We start from the raw sequence: 6,609 nt of genomic DNA, 5'->3' as shown, positions 1-6,609 counted from the left end.
GAAATTCTCATTCAATTTTGCTTATTTTCAATTGAAATTTTGCACAAATCTAGCCTCAAGGGGGGCTCTAAATGGGTGCATAATTTGAGACCCCTCTATCCCGTACTATTCGAGATAATCAACTTTAAAGATTTTCAAACACTTATGAAATTCTCATTCAATTTTGCTTATTTTCAATTGAAATTTTGCACAAATCTAGCCTCAGGGGGGCTCTAAATGGGTGCATAATTTGAGACCCCTCTATCCCGTACTATTCGAGATAATCAACTTTAAAGATTTTCAAACACTTATTAAATTCTCATTCAATTTTGCTTATTTTCAATTGAAATTTTGCACAAATCTAGCCTCAGGGGGGCTCTAAATGGGTGCATAATTTGAGACCCCTCTATCCCGTACTATTCGAGATAATCAACTTTAAAGATTTTCAAACACTTATGAAATTCTCATTCAATTTTGCTTATTTTCAATTGAAATTTTGCACAAATCTAGCTTCAAGGGGGCTCTATATGGGTGCATAATTTGAGACCCCTCTATCCCGTACTATTCGAGATAATCAACTTTAAAGATTTTCAAACACTTATGAAATTCTCATTCAATTTTGTTTGTTTTCAATTGAAATTTTGCACAAATCTAGCCTCAGGGGGGCTCTATATGGGTGCATAATTTGAGACCCCTCTATCCCGTACTATTCGAGATAATCAACTTTAAAAATTTTCAAACACTTATGAAATTCTCATTCAATTTTGCTTATTTTCAATTGAAATTTTGCACAAATCTAGCCTCAGGGGGGCTCTAAATGGGTGCATAATTTGAGACCCCTCTATCCCGTACTATTCGAGATAATCAACTTTAAAAATTTTCAAACACTTATGAAATTCTCATTTAATTTTGCTTATTTTCAATTGAAATTTTGCACAAATCTAGCCTCAGGGGGGCTCTAAATGGGTGCATAGTTTGAGACCCCTTTATCCCGTACTGTTCGAGATAATCAACTTTAAAGATTTTCAAACACTTATGAAATTCTCATTCAATTTTGCTTATTTTCAATTGAAATTTTGCACAAATCTAGCCTCAGGGGGGCTCTAAATGGGTGCATAATTTGAGACCCCTCTATCCCGTACTATTCGAGATAATCAACTTTAAAAATTTTCAAACACTTATGAAATTCTCATTCAATTTTGCTTATTTTCAATTGAAATTTTGCACAAATCTAGCCTCAGGGGGGCTCTAAATGGGTGCATAATTTGAGACCCCTCTATCCCGTACTATTCGAGATAATCAACTTTAAAGATTTTCAAACACTTATGAAATTCTCATTCAATTTTGCTTATTTTCAATTGAAATTTTGCTTATTTTCAATTGAAATTTTGCTTATTTTCAATTGAAATTTTGCACAAATCTAGCCTCAGGGGGGCTCTAAATGGGTGCATAATTTGAGACCCCTCTATCCCGTACTATTCGAGATAATCAACTTTAAAAATTTTCAAACACTTATGAAATTCTCATTTAATTTTGCTTATTTTCAATTGAAATTTTGCACAAATCTAGCCTCAGGGGGGCTCTAAATGGGTGCATAGTTTGAGACCCCTCTATCCCGTACTGTTCGAGATAATCAACTTTAAAGATTTTCAAACACTTATGAAATTCTCATTCAATTTTGCTTATTTTCAATTGAAATTTTGCACAAATCTAGCCTCAGGGGGGCTCTAAATGGGTGCATAATTTGAGACCCCTCTATCCCGTACTATTCGAGATAATCAACTTTAAAGATTTTCAAACACTTATGAAATTCTCATTCAATTTTGCTTATTTTCAATTGAAAATTTGCACAAATCTAGCCTCAGGGGGGCTCTATATGGGTGCATAATTTGAGACCCCTCTATCCCGTACTATTCGAGATAATCAACTTTAAAGATTTTTAAACACTTATGAAATTCTCATTCAATTTTGCCTATTTTCAATTGAAATTTTGCACAAATCTAGCCTCAGGGGGGCTCTAAATGGGTGCATAATTTGAGACCCCTCTATCCCGTACTATTCGAGATAATCAACTTTAAAGATTTTCAAACACTTATGAAATTCTCATTCAATTTTGCTTATTTTCAATTGAAATTTTGCTTATTTTCAATTGAAATTTTGCACAAATCTAGCCTCAGGGGGGCTCTAAATGGGTGCATAATTTGAGACCCCTCTATCCCGTACTATTCGAGATAATCAACTTTAAAGATTTTCAAACACTTATGAAATTCTCATTCAATTTTGCTTATTTTCAATTGAAATTTTGCTTATTTTCAATTGAAATTTTGCACAAATCTAGCCTCAGGGGGGCTCTAAATGGGTGCATAATTTGAGACCCCTCTATCCCGTACTATTCGAGATAATCAACTTTAAAGATTTTCAAACACTTATGAAATTCTCATTCAATTTTGCTTATTTTCAATTGAAATTTTGCACAAATCTAGCCTCAGGGGGGCTCTAAATGGGTGCATAATTTGAGACCCCTCTATCCCGTACTATTCGAGATAATCAACTTTAAAGATTTTCAAACACTTATGAAATTCTCATTCAATTTTGCTTATTTTCAATTGAAATTTTGCTTATTTTCAATTGAAATTTTGCACAAATCTAGCCTCAGGGGGGCTCTAAATGGGTGCATAATTTGAGACCCCTCTATCCCGTACTATTCGAGATAATCAACTTTAAAGATTTTCAAACACTTATTAAATTCTCATTCAATTTTGTTTGTTTTCAATTGAAATTTTGCACAAATCTAGCCTCAGGGGGGCTCTAAATGGGTGCATAATTTGAGATCCCTCTATCCCGTACTATTCGAGATAATCAACTTTAAAGATTTTCAAACACTTATGAAATTCTCATTCAATTTTGCTTATTTTCAATTGAAATTTTGCACAAATCTAGCCTCAGGGGGGCTCTAAATGGGTGCATAATTTGAGACCCCTCTATCCCGTACTATTCGAGATAATCAACTTTAAAGATTTTCAAACACTTATGAAATTCTCATTCAATTTTGCTTATTTTCAATTGAAATTTTGCACAAATCTAGCCTCAGGGGGGCTCTAAATGGGTGCATAGTTTGAGACCCCTCTATCCCGTACTATTCGAGATAATCAACTTTAAAGATTTTCAAACACTTATGAAATTCTCATTCAATTTTGCTTATTTTCAATTGAAATTTTGCACAAATCTAGCCTCAGGGGGGCTCTAAATGGGTGCATAATTTGAGACCCCTCTATCCCGTACTATTCGAGATAATCAACTTTAAAAATTTTCAAACACTTATGAAATTCTCATTCAATTTTGCTTATTTTCAATTGAAATTTTGCACAAATCTAGCCTCAGGGGGGCTCTAAATGGTTGCATAATTTGAGACCCCTCTATCCCGTACTATTCGAGATAATCAACTTTAAAAATTTTCAAACACTTATGAAATTCTCATTCAATTTTGCTTATTTTCAATTGAAATTTTGCACAAATCTAGCCTCAAGGGGGGCTCTATATGGGTGCATAATTTGAGACCCCTCTATCCCGTACTATTCGAGATAATCAACTTTAAAGATTTTCAAACACTTATGAAATTCTCATTCAATTTTGCTTATTTTCAATTGAAATTTTGCACATATCTAGCTTCAGGGGGGCTCTATATGGGTGCATAATTTGAGACCCCTCTATCCCGTACTATTCGAGATAATCAACTTTAAAAATTTTCAAACACTTATGAAATTCTCATTCAATTTTGCTTATTTTCAATTGAAATTTTGCACAAATCTAGCCTCAGGGGGGCTCTAAATGGGTGCATAATTTGAGACCCCTCTATCCCGTACTATTCGAGATAATCAACTTTAAAGATTTTCAAACACTTATGAAATTCTCATTCAATTTTGCTTATTTTCAATTGAAAATTTGCACAAATCTAGCCTCAGGGGGGCTCTATATGGGTGCATAATTTGAGACCCCTCTATCCCGTACTATTCGAGATAATCAACTTTAAAGATTTTTAAACACTTATGAAATTCTCATTCAATTTTGCTTATTTTCAATTGAAATTTTGCACAAATCTAGCCTCAGGGGGGCTCTAAATGGGTGCATAATTTGAGACCCCTCTATCCCGTACTATTCGAGATAATCAACTTTAAAGATTTTCAAACACTTATGAAATTCTCATTCAATTTTGCTTATTTTCAATTGAAATTTTGCACAAATCTAGCCTCAGGGGGGCTCTAAATGGGTGCATAGTTTGAGACCCCTCTATCCCGTACTATTCGAGATAATCAACTTTAAAGATTTTCAAACACTTATGAAATTCTCATTCAATTTTGCTTATTTTCAATTGAAATTTTGCACAAATCTAGCCTCAGGGGGGCTCTAAATGGGTGCATAATTTGAGACCCCTCTATCCCGTACTATTCGAGATAATCAACTTTAAAAATTTTCAAACACTTATGAAATTCTCATTCAATTTTGCTTATTTTCAATTGAAATTTTGCACAAATCTAGCCTCAGGGGGGCTCTAAATGGTTGCATAATTTGAGACCCCTCTATCCCGTACTATTCGAGATAATCAACTTTAAAAATTTTCAAACACTTATGAAATTCTCATTCAATTTTGCTTATTTTCAATTGAAATTTTGCACAAATCTAGCCTCAAGGGGGGCTCTATATGGGTGCATAATTTGAGACCCCTCTATCCCGTACTATTCGAGATAATCAACTTTAAAGATTTTCAAACACTTATGAAATTCTCATTCAATTTTGCTTATTTTCAATTGAAATTTTGCACATATCTAGCTTCAGGGGGGCTCTATATGGGTGCATAATTTGAGACCCCTCTATCCCGTACTATTCGAGATAATCAACTTTAAAAATTTTCAAACACTTATGAAATTCTCATTCAATTTTGCTTATTTTCAATTGAAATTTTGCACAAATCTAGCCTCAGGGGGGCTCTAAATGGGTGCATAATTTGAGACCCCTCTATCCCGTACTATTCGAGATAATCAACTTTAAAGATTTTCAAACACTTATGAAATTCTCATTCAATTTTGCTTATTTTCAATTGAAAATTTGCACAAATCTAGCCTCAGGGGGGCTCTATATGGGTGCATAATTTGAGACCCCTCTATCCCGTACTATTCGAGATAATCAACTTTAAAGATTTTTAAACACTTATGAAATTCTCATTCAATTTTGCTTATTTTCAATTGAAATTTTGCACAAATCTAGCCTCAGGGGGGCTCTAAATGGGTGCATAATTTGAGACCCCTCTATCCCGTACTATTCGAGATAATCAACTTTAAAGATTTTCAAACACTTATGAAATTCTCATTCAATTTTGCTTATTTTCAATTGAAATTTTGCACAAATCTAGCCTCAAGGGGGGCTCTAAATGGGTGCATAATTTGAGACCCCTCTATCCCGTACTATTCGAGATAATCAACTTTAAAGATTTTCAAACACTTATGAAATTCTCATTCAATTTTGCTTATTTTCAATTGAAATTTTGCACAAATCTAGCCTCAGGGGGGCTCTAAATGGGTGCATAATTTGAGACCCCTCTATCCCGTACTATTCGAGATAATCAACTTTAAAGATTTTCAAACACTTATTAAATTCTCATTCAATTTTGCTTATTTTCAATTGAAATTTTGCACAAATCTAGCCTCAGGGGGGCTCTAAATGGGTGCATAATTTGAGACCCCTCTATCCCGTACTATTCGAGATAATCAACTTTAAAGATTTTCAAACACTTATGAAATTCTCATTCAATTTTGCTTATTTTCAATTGAAATTTTGCACAAATCTAGCTTCAGGGGGGCTCTATATGGGTGCATAATTTGAGACCCCTCTATCCCGTACTATTCGAGATAATCAACTTTAAAGATTTTCAAACACTTATGAAATTCTCATTCAATTTTGTTTGTTTTCAATTGAAATTTTGCACAAATCTAGCCTCAGGGGGGCTCTATATGGGTGCATAATTTGAGACCCCTCTATCCCGTACTATTCGAGATAATCAACTTTAAAAATTTTCAAACACTTATGAAATTCTCATTCAATTTTGCTTATTTTCAATTGAAATTTTGCACAAATCTAGCCTCAGGGGGGCTCTAAATGGGTGCATAATTTGAGACCCCTCTATCCCGTACTATTCGAGATAATCAACTTTAAAAATTTTCAAACACTTATGAAATTCTCATTTAATTTTGCTTATTTTCAATTGAAATTTTGCACAAATCTAGCCTCAGGGGGGCTCTAAATGGGTGCATAGTTTGAGACCCCTTTATCCCGTACTGTTCGAGATAATCAACTTTAAAGATTTTCAAACACTTATGAAATTCTCATTCAATTTTGCTTATTTTCAATTGAAAATTTTGCACAAATCTAGCCTCAGGGGGGCTCTAAATGGGTGCATAATTTGAGACCCCTCTATCCCGTACTATTCGAGATAATCAACTTTAAAGATTTTCAAACACTTATGAAATTCTCATTCAATTTTGCTTATTTTCAATTGAAATTTTGCTTATTTTCAATTGAAATTTTGCACAAATCTAGCCTCAGGGGGGCTCTAAATGGGTGCATAATTTGAGACCC

This window comes from Phlebotomus papatasi, unplaced genomic scaffold (assembly GCF_024763615.1).
Source record: "Phlebotomus papatasi isolate M1 unplaced genomic scaffold, Ppap_2.1 HiC_scaffold_22, whole genome shotgun sequence".
NCBI classification, from domain to species: domain Eukaryota; kingdom Metazoa; phylum Arthropoda; class Insecta; order Diptera; family Psychodidae; genus Phlebotomus; species Phlebotomus papatasi.
Note: the sequence above shows the minus strand (reverse complement) of the source record.